Source organism: Neofelis nebulosa, chromosome 3 (genome assembly GCF_028018385.1).
Source record: "Neofelis nebulosa isolate mNeoNeb1 chromosome 3, mNeoNeb1.pri, whole genome shotgun sequence".
NCBI lineage: Eukaryota > Metazoa > Chordata > Mammalia > Carnivora > Felidae > Neofelis > Neofelis nebulosa.
This window is the reverse complement of record NC_080784.1, coordinates 206,431,441-206,441,284: the sequence shown is the minus strand read 5'-3', so window position 1 is coordinate 206,441,284 and position 9,844 is coordinate 206,431,441.

Genomic DNA, 9,844 nt, shown 5'->3' with positions numbered 1-9,844 from the left:
TCTGGCACACATCCCAGGCAGGCACAGCCGCCCGCGTGTCCCCCAGACAGGTGGCAGGGAACTGCGGACAAGCGAGGTGCATGGTGCTGAGGGCAGGGTCTGGGCTCTCCGGGAGCCACCGGGGATGAAAGGGCAGCACTTGGTCCTTCCGTGCAGCTCACGTAGCCCCCAGAGCCATTAACAATGCCAGACACCCCAGGGGTGCTCAGAGGATAGTTGTGGGATGGATGGATGGATGGACGGGCGGAGGGACGCTTCATAATGCAGAGCTGAGGCTGACAGCAAGAGGCACCGGGGAGTGGAGGGGACTGCGGAGTCCCCAGGCCTGGCCCGCCACCACACCCCTGTCGGCCTGCAGCAGCCGTCCATGCCTCCCTCGCCCCGCGGGCTGTCCAGCTTCAGCTCCGTGAGCAGGACTGTCCTTGCTGGACTTGCACATGTGGGGACCCCTTACCAGCCTCGTTTTTGAGGGGAAGCCCAGGGACAGCTGGCCTAGTAGAGTGGGGGTGTGACGCCCACAGGAGCAGGGCCACCAAGAAGTCACCCCACGCCCCGGGTCCCCTGCGGGCCCCCATCGTCCACACTTTGTCAGGCTGGGTGGGGGCAGCGAGGCCTGGGGTTGTGGAGGGCCCTGTTCTGGGAGCCCACACACCCCAAGCCCAGCTACTGCCCAGCTGCCTCGGGCTCCCGCCAAGCTCCTCGTGGCCCGCCTCTCACCCTCCTCCCAGACACACCTCCAGGCCCGTGTCCAGGCCATAATTGGGGGGGTAGGCTGTCGTGAGGCGCCCTTGCCCATGGCCGGGGGTGGACAAGGATGGCTTCGCCAAGCAGGTGGCCCCTGAGAGGCCAGCGTGGGTAAGGTGGGTGCTGGGAGATGGAGGGCAGAGCTCCGGGAAGAGGGGCCCTGTGCAGAGGCCCCGAGGTATCCATGAACTCTGTGTCTGAGGAGAGGCCGGCGGGGGGTGGTCAGAGAGGCTTTTCTCAGGCCTCAGCTGTGCTGAGACTCGGCCAGGAACCCGGGAGCCACAGGGGTCCTGAGCAGAGGGTGATGTGGTCCATGCAGACTTCAGCAGGACCCTCGGCTGCCTGGGGAGGCGGGACTGAGGGGGCAGGGCCCAAGGTCAGGTACCGGGAGGCTCTGGGAAGACAGACCAGCCAACAGGGCTGCACCCATCCAAGGGGTCCCAGCCCACTGTGGCCCTACCTGGTGCTCAGGCCTGGGCAGCTCCTTGAGCCCCAGACGACCTTGCTTGTTGCCACTCAGCTCCCCTTTGCCTGGGGTGCGATCCAGGACCACGGCTGGTCTTGATGGCGCCTTGGCCCTCCAGGCCCCTCTGGGGCACAGCTGCAGGGTGGGAGCCGTGGTCTCAGCCCTAAGAGGGAAGACTTGGCCTTAGGCTTTCCCTCTTTGCCCTGGCTTCCAGGGAGCTCGGGATCAAGCTAAGGGCTCAAGAGCTCCCCAGGTTCTGGGCTGTTTCTCTCTTCTTGGCCTCAATAAATCCAGGGTGGAAAAGCATATTTTCTCAGCAGCTTCAAGCTCAGACCCGCACAGCAGGCGTCCCTACTTCCCAGAGCGAGCAGCGCTTTCCTCCGCGTTAGCCCCAAACTGCCCCCGCCGTGGCCCAGCCCTGGTCCCCGCAGAGACGCCACCTGAACCTGCCGCCCTGGCCCTGGTCAGAAGCAGTCACTGAGAGCCGGGACCCTGGGGTGGGCAGCTCGGAGCCAAGCCCCTGCTGTTACGCAAAGCTTGTTCTCGGACCCGCCAGGGTGGGGGTGGGGAGGGGGGCAGACCCCAGCCCATCCCCAAGGGCATCAACACACACAGACACAACATCTGCACCTCCCTTGTCAAGGACCTGGGGACTTCACCTGCGCCCTGAGGTGCCTCCCAGGGAGAAGGGGTGTCCTGAGCAGGGGTGAGTTTCCTGTTCCTGGAGGGTTGAAGCCGATGCCATCAGGGCCCAAGACACTGGCAGAGCTGCGATGGCGGGCACGAGGCTCCGTGAAGGGTCACGCCCTGAGCGGGTTGGGGGAAGATGGCGAAGCCCTTACACCTGGCACCTGCCAGGCCTAGCCAAGGTCTGTCTGTCTGGATGCTCCCAGAGGGCAGGGCCCTGGGTTTGGGGGAGCTGGCTGGGGGTTTATTGGGCCTGGGGACTGGCAGGCATCCCCAGTAAGGACGGCTGTGTTCGGGCCACTGTCAATTGGCCGTTGTGCTCGGCGAGAGCCACTAACCCTGCCCACCTGGCAGGACAGATGTGTCCTTGCTGGTGGGTCCCGGCTCCAGCTGGCAGCAGCCGGCCGCCGCACACGGCCCAGATGTGGGTGCCTTGGTGGGGGGGGGACTGGTGCACATCCTGGGGCCCCTGGGAGTCCCGCCGCGCAGAGGGCGCGCTCTGTGCCCTGCGCCAGCCAGCTGTCCTCAAGGGCACACTCACTGCTCCCACAGGGCGGAGGCCGGCAGCTCCCTCCCCCCAACCCCGTTCTGCCTCACACAGCTGTTCTGAGCCTCAACAGCCGCTGTCCTGGGGGCAGGGGTCCTGACTGTCAGGGAACAGAATCTCCTCTCCCATCCTGAAACTCGCTGCATTAGCCCCAGAGCCGCTCTGTGAATATGGGGTTGGGCAGGGGCTCGGGGGGTTCAGCTGGCCTCTTCAGTTCAGATCAGGGGGCCCTGGGGGTCCAGGACTGAAGACAGCCTTTGGGAGCAGGGTTAGAGACCCGAGGGTGGACATAGGGTGGAGGGGCACTGGCTGAGACCCCCCCCCCCCCCCCCAGCAGGACAGACCCCCTTCCAGGGCAGGGCCAGCCTTGGCGAACTGAAGACAGGGACCCAGATTTGTCTGGTTTGTGGTGGGGACACCCGTGTGGAGAAGGTCAAGCCTGCAGCCACGGCCACAGAGGCGATGCTGCAGGTGACTGGGGATGTCTGCCAGGGGACAGGCTGGCACACCTCTGGGGTGGCTTCTGAGCCCCCAGCTCTAACCTCTAGGGTCATACACCCCCCCGGAGACCTCAGAGACCCCTCCCCGAGGAGCCCCTTCCCATATCCTCCTTGACCCAGGGTCTCTGGGCCAGCTCAGCTGCCGAGGGACGCCCGCCTTGTGGTGGGTGAGCTGGCCCTGCGCTGGGGGACCCAGGCGAGCCCCCTCCAGGGGTCTCTGGTGGAGGACAGTGGACAGGGTCTGACTTCATGGCGGCGACTCCTTCAGGGCTGGAGAGGACAGGGCTGAACTGCAGGGGCCATGGGAAGGGTCTGAGGCCAGCCCCTGTACCACACGTCCCAGGCGCTCTGATAAAGACCCGGTCTCCAGTCACCTCATCCATCGAGTGGCACCTTTACTGTCCCCATTTTACAAACATGCCTGAGACCACTCAGTAAGTGCCGGCAGCGCTGGGCCCCCTACATCCAGTGCCTTCTGGGCTAGGAACACTCCTGAGATGGGAGGGGGGCGGTCTGGGTGGAGGTTCTGGGCGGCCAGGGGTGATGGCACCGAAAACCCGGGGGGGCACGGGGACATTCAGAGGCCAGGAGAGCGGAGGGGTCTGCAGAAGAGGGGGCAGGTGGCTCCCGTGCCTAGCTCCCCACTTCTGAGGGCGATCTTTGGGGGGCAGAGGGGCAGGGCGGGCTGGGGAGAGCCTGAGCGGGAGGCCTCCGGGGGGGTGGGCCGGCCCACAGCCAGTCTCCACCTGCCCGGCCAGCCCAGATTTCTGGCATCACCAGTTCTGTGAGCTCAACAGTAGCGCACAGCCCAGAATCCCTTAAGCTCTTTACACGGAGAACACGTTGTCTGGGCCGCATGCGTGCACGCAGGAGCAGGACGCGGTTAGGGCAGGATGGGGACGTGGGAATAAAGAAGTCTCTGCGGCTCTCCCAGCTCTTGGTTTCAGGGATTTGCGGCTTCCCCTAGCCCTCAACGGGATGGACGCGGTGGGAGGCATGAGAGAGGGGCCAGCCCGGGAACTGGGGGACCGGCCCCCAGCCCAGGATAGTGTGTGAATGGCCCCACTCCTCTGGCCGGCGTGGTGAATCTGTCCCCCAGCCACTCTGGACCGTGAAGGCAGGAAGTGGCCTGGGTGTGGGTCGGGGGACGGCAGGGCGGCTGGTAACCCGGTAGCCCTTCCTCCTCTGTACCCGCCGCCTCTGTGGGCTGGGCTCAGGCTGTGCAGACCTGGAGATCCACCCCCCACCCCCCCCCCCCCAGCTGCCCACGACGCTACACCTGCAGGCCCCCAGCACCAGTAGGAGAAGCCTTGAGCACAAGCCATGGCGGACAGGCCTCACCAAACCCTTGGAAAGTTCTCTGCCAAGGAAAGGAGGGGACATGGCCGGTGGAAGTCAGGGGTAGGCTGTCCGGGAGGGCAGCTAATGAAGACACTCCGTGCCCTGGAAAGGCACGACCAGACGCACGCCAAGGGGGAGAGGCTGCTCTCAATTTGCTGTGTGTCCTGGGACAGGTGGCTATCGTCTCTGAATCAAAGTAGATTCCTCATCTGTCTGCTTGAGGTCAGTCACCTCCTCAGCCTCAAAGGCCCAAGGGGCTGGGAGAGGGAGCCCTTTCCTGAGCCGGCCAAGGTTGGTCAGGATCCCCAGGCTACCCAGCTTTTGTGGGTTAGCCTGGAGTCTGCACTAGCCAAAGGCTGTCCTCAGCCAAGTCAGGTCCCTGTGGGGCTGGGAGCGGGGGCCACCCAGAGCCCTGAGCAGAGGCCGTCAGCTGAGGCCTCCGACCCGCTCATGCCCCCAAGACATGAACATGTGAGCACAGAAACACACACGCGAAAACGTGTGCACCCAGGCTTGGCCCGGGCCCAGGGTGTGCTGGGATCTGAAGCCCCTGCCTTCACTGGGTGTGTGCTTGGGCAGGTGTGGGGAGCCTGCCCAGCCTTGCTCTGACCCAGTTTTCCAGGCCCGGCCCGGCGGGCAGCACTGGCAGTGGAAGTTCGCAGAACTTCTCGTCAGCAACGTGGGTGCCCTGGGCCGGTGGCACCCAGCTAGCTCGATGTGCTGAGGGCTGGGGCACAGGTGGCTCCTGGGGACACACGGGTGCAGACATGGGCTTGTGTGGGGGTCCACGTGCGTGTGCTCAAAGGTGTATCTGCGGGGCCCCCTCTGAGGCTTCCGGACCCCACCTCCTGGGGGCGGGCCAGCTGCTTCCAGGCCCCCCCTATATCCTGCCCACCTCCTCTCCTACCTCAGGACGAGCCAATAGATCATCCAAGGGCCAAGCCCCGTGGGCCCCCACTACTGATCTGGCAGAGTGCTCCCCGGTTACCCCTTCCTGGAGGTCAGTCATAGCCCAGCTGGAGACCAGGATCCTGGGAGGTCATGGATTTGGGGCTAAGCCCACGGAGCCACAAGGGCTAGGAAGGCCTTAGGAGCCGTCCCAGAGGAGGGGTGAAAGGGAGGGTCCGGATGGGCAGGGAGGCCGCAGGGCATTGCCAGGGCAGAGCCTGCTGGGAGGGGGAAGGGAGGGAGTGCGGAAGGGTGGCCGTGGGAAGGGAGCTCTGGACTGATAAGCCCTTTTGATCTGCACTGAGGCAACACAGACCCCCCATCCTGAGATAACCTGGACCTGGAAGCCACAGACCCTGGCCCGAGCTGTCCTCTCCAAGGCACCCTGCCCCCACCCTCGGCGCCCTGGGCAGACCCTGGCCCAGAACGTGACTCGTTCTCCGGGCAGGCTCGGTGGGAGGCTGGGGCAGGGGTGACCTGAGCCAAAACCCAGCAGGCACCCCATGAAGCAGGGAGGGAAGTTTGGTGCGTGCCTCCCCTTGGAAACCGCCCTGGTCTACAAGGCCTCCCCCAGCCCTGGCCTGGCTGTGTCTGGCCTCACCGGCCTGGGAGTGGACACCTCTCCCCCCTGGCTCCCCACTGCTTTCACCCTGAGCCTGGGGGCCCCCCGTGAGGCCGCCCCTTGGCTGTGGCCCCTTGAGCAGCCCTGTCTGACCCGAATTGTACCACAGTGTGGGCACAGGTGTGGACACTGCTCTGTGTGGGATGGTGGCACACTGCCCAGGCACCCTCTCCGTGACAGCTACCCTCTGCCTGGGATAGCCCAGGGGGCTCTCCCAACCACGCCCCCAGTCCCTGCAGGGCAGGCCCGCTGGACAATAAAGTTGTCACAAGCTTTGGGCCATGGGGAAGGCAGGCAGGCGTGGCAGGGGAAGGAGGCTTTGGGAGGCCCCGCAAAGACATCTCTATTAGGGGGCCGCAGACCCTGCCCAGCCCCAGGGCCTCCCAGGACCTGGAAGAGGGGGCGAGCATGGGCAGAGGTGGCCCTCAGGCTCACTGTCCACCAGGGCCCACTGGGAGGGCAGGCCCATTAGGCAGAGGAGCAAACTGAGGCTGGGAGCTGCATGGTGATGGCACCCCCACTCTGAGAGACCCCTTGAGTGGGGGAGCGCCCTTAGCAAGCAGTTGGTGAGATACAGTCCTCCTGAGGTGCTCCCCTTGTGTTCAGCAGGCGCCCAGCACTCACCCCTGTCCCAGTCTCCTGGGAGGGTGGGACCAGAGCAGGGGCTTCCTGCCAGGGGCTGGCCACACCCCACATGAACCCCCACACGAACGGTAGCCTCTCTTCCTAAAAGCCCAGCATCTGGGCTTGGGGAGAAGCCCCTGATGGGCCACTGCTCCCCAGCTCTCCTTCCCCAGGGCCGGAGAGGGTGCAGGCACACGGCCACAGGGCCCTGGATCAGCAGAGGTCAGCTATGGCTTTTCTTCCAGAATCCCCAGAGCCAGGCCCCCTTCCCTAGGAAGCCCAGGCGCCCCCCCCACCCCAGGCCCCCCCCGCCCCGAACGAACGCTTTCCCAGAGCTGCCTCCTTCCTCCGGACCGCCCTCCACCCAGGTGCGGTCACGGCCCCTCTACAGATGGGAGACGAGGCCCTTGTCCGAGACCAAAGAACCGGGCAGCAGTGGTGCTGGGGCAGATCTGGGACTCTGCCCCAGACGCCAGGCTTCGACCTTTCACTCCGCAGCCTACCCCTAGGCCAAGCGTCAGTGTCAGCCAGGGCCGCGGGACTGAGCTGGCCACTGGGGCATCCTGGAGCGGGGCGTGCCCCCATGTTACATTCTCCCAGGCAGAAGGCCTGGAGGGGGGCGGGGGGTGGCGGGGATCGGGGCTCACGGTGGGCCTGAGTCTGAGCTCACGGTGGGCCCGAGAACAGGGCTCCTGACGACAGTGGCGGCTTGGTGCCCAGCAGCCTCTGCCCGGCCTCCTCGGCAAGTTCATTCTGCAAACAGCTGCCTCCTCCAATTAGCTCGGTGCAGCTCTGCGCGCCAGCATCCGGGGGAAGGGCCTGGGGGGCGGGGCGGGCGGGCCCTCCCTCCAGCAGCTAGGCGCGGGCCTGAGGCTGTTGGAGGCGGGGGGCGGCCCGCCCCACGGACTCCCTAAATGCTGCAGAGAACGCCTCACCCTGCCCAAGCTCAGTGGACATCTCCCCAGGTCACTGTGTACCTGGGCGGGCCGTGCCACCCAAGCTTCTGTGCCTCGGTTTCCCCCCCTGTCAAGCACGGCTGAGGAGCAGGTGTGAGGTTCTTTGTCAGAGCCGCCATCACCACCAACTTAAGTCCTCCTGTTCCTGGTCCCACCGGTTGGAGGTTGCCCCGCCTTGAGTTCTGGGGGGTTCCCTTGGCCCCAGCCTGGGCTAGACAGTGGCTCTGGCCTCCAGCTGGCAGAGGTGAAGGCCTCTCCTGCCCACTGGACCCAGCCGGCCGCTCTGACCTCGCTGGCTCTGGTTGGAAGCGGGGCTGAGGGTTTTCCACGGGTGACCTGTGCAGAGGCCAGCGGGGGCAAAGGGCCAGCGACAGAGGCCCTGACGAGGCTGAGGCTCAGGGCAGAGCTCGCAGGGGCTTCCCAGAGCAGGTGACACTGGCCAGCGGGACCCAGAGGAGGGGGCCTTCCACGAAGCAGGGTGGAGGCTGACCAGGAGGGAGGAGGGCGTGACGCGGGGCTGGCTCAGCGGCCCCTGAGGCCTGGATTCCTAATTCAGCGGGAGCCTGCAAGCCGGGCTTGTTTATTCTTGGCAGGAAGGCCGATGTTGGGGGGTGGGGGGGAGTGAAGCCTTTTCAAAAAATAATAATAATAAAAACGCTCATTTAGAACGCTCCCAAGACGTGCTGAACTCCAAAAGGGTCTTGGAAAAAATGCTGAGAAGGTTTAAGTGTAAATGGACCCAAAACACCATAATTAAATTTCCCTTAAATTTACCAGAGTTTGGGGTCAAAGAAAAAATAAAACTTAGGGAAAATACACTTGAGGGTTCAGGCGAATGCCAAGTGCTTAGAAAAATAGATTTCTGAGCTGCTCCGCGGCTACCGGCCTGGCCCCCGCCAGCCCCGGGAGCGGCAGAGGCCTTAACAGCTCCTGGGCCTGGGCCGGCTCTGGCCACCTCTCCACGGGGCCCTGATGCCCGGGCCCACCCCCCCAGGGAACCTCCCCAGTCGGACCCTCCGCCCCCTGGGCTATGGAGCCGGCTGGCCCGATGGGCCAGGACTCCCCTCCTGATGGGCCAGGACTCCCCATGGGGAGCTGGGGGCCCCTCACCCCCAGCCTGGGTTGGAGCCCAGCGGAAGCTTGAGCTTTCTTTCGTCTCTCCCTCCCCCACTCCCTGCCACAGCTTCCTTGCATCTACAGACAGCCCTGGTCTCCCCGCTGGCTCATCTGGTAGCAACCTCGCTTTCCAAACCTGAAGTCAGGATTTGAGGCCTAGTGGCCTGCACAAACCAAGGGGTAAAGAGGCCAGAAAGTCTGGACCGGGGCTTCGCCTCCCAGAAGACAGCCTCCCAACAGCACAGGATTACGGTGTTGCCCTCTTTGCTCAGCCTGCCAGGAAGCTCAGAGCTAACATTAAGGATCTTGTACAGTAGCTATTGTTGGCCAATGGATTTTGGAATATATTCTCTTCTCCATGTTCTTTAAAACCCCACTTCTGTTGTAATGAGCGAATCAGTTGTGCTTTTTATTTTAATCATCCTCCTATTTTCTGAGTATAAATTTAAAAGGCAGAGATTACCCATGATCCATAGCAGCTGGGGCCTCTCTCAAATCCGTTCTTCTTTGGGGGACAAGGTCAGCCCAGCCCAGCTCGGCACCTCCTCCCCCATCCTGCGGTAGCCTGCCCCAGTTCCTGGGGCCCACACGGGAGCAACGGTGTCCCGAACAGGCGGAGATGGGCGCTAGGAGATGCAGAGCTCCAAGGGGAGACCAGGCAGTCCGCCCCGGGGGGCCCCAGGTGAATGGGGCCGAGACCTGAAGTTCCCTTGGGGCCTCAGTTTCCCCCATCGGAGCCCTGGGCCTTGGGGCAGGGCAGGGAGAAGCCCCCAGCAGCAGCCGCACCCCTGGGCCAGGCACTCCATCGCAGGGGTAGACGGGCAGGAGGCTCTGAGCAGGGGCCCTCCGTGCCCTGGCTTCCAGGCCCTGATGGGCATCGACTGGTTGGCAGCCGTGGAGACCGTGGCATGCCAACGGTGCTGCGGACAGCAGGCAGGATGTGGACTCGAGTCCCCACACGGGCTGAGGGACCCATCCCTACACCCGGGGCAGGCGCCCCGCGGCCCAGCCCCCCTCCCGCAGCCTCCCTCTCAGCTGCCACCTGCACAGGCCCCAGCACGCCGGGCCGCCCAGCTCTGAGTCACTGGACAGGCTGGGCTGGGCCGGGCTGCCCGTCAGCCCCCCACTCTTGCCCGAGGCCTCCTCCACTCACCTTCACTGGGGACCCCCGTGGGGGGGGGGGATGGGTGGCTGTGGGGGGGGGGGGAGCGGGGGGGGGGTATAAACACTGAAGGGAGACTGCCCGGCCAGGACTCCTACCGCCACCGCACTGACCCTCAGTAGCCTCTCCAC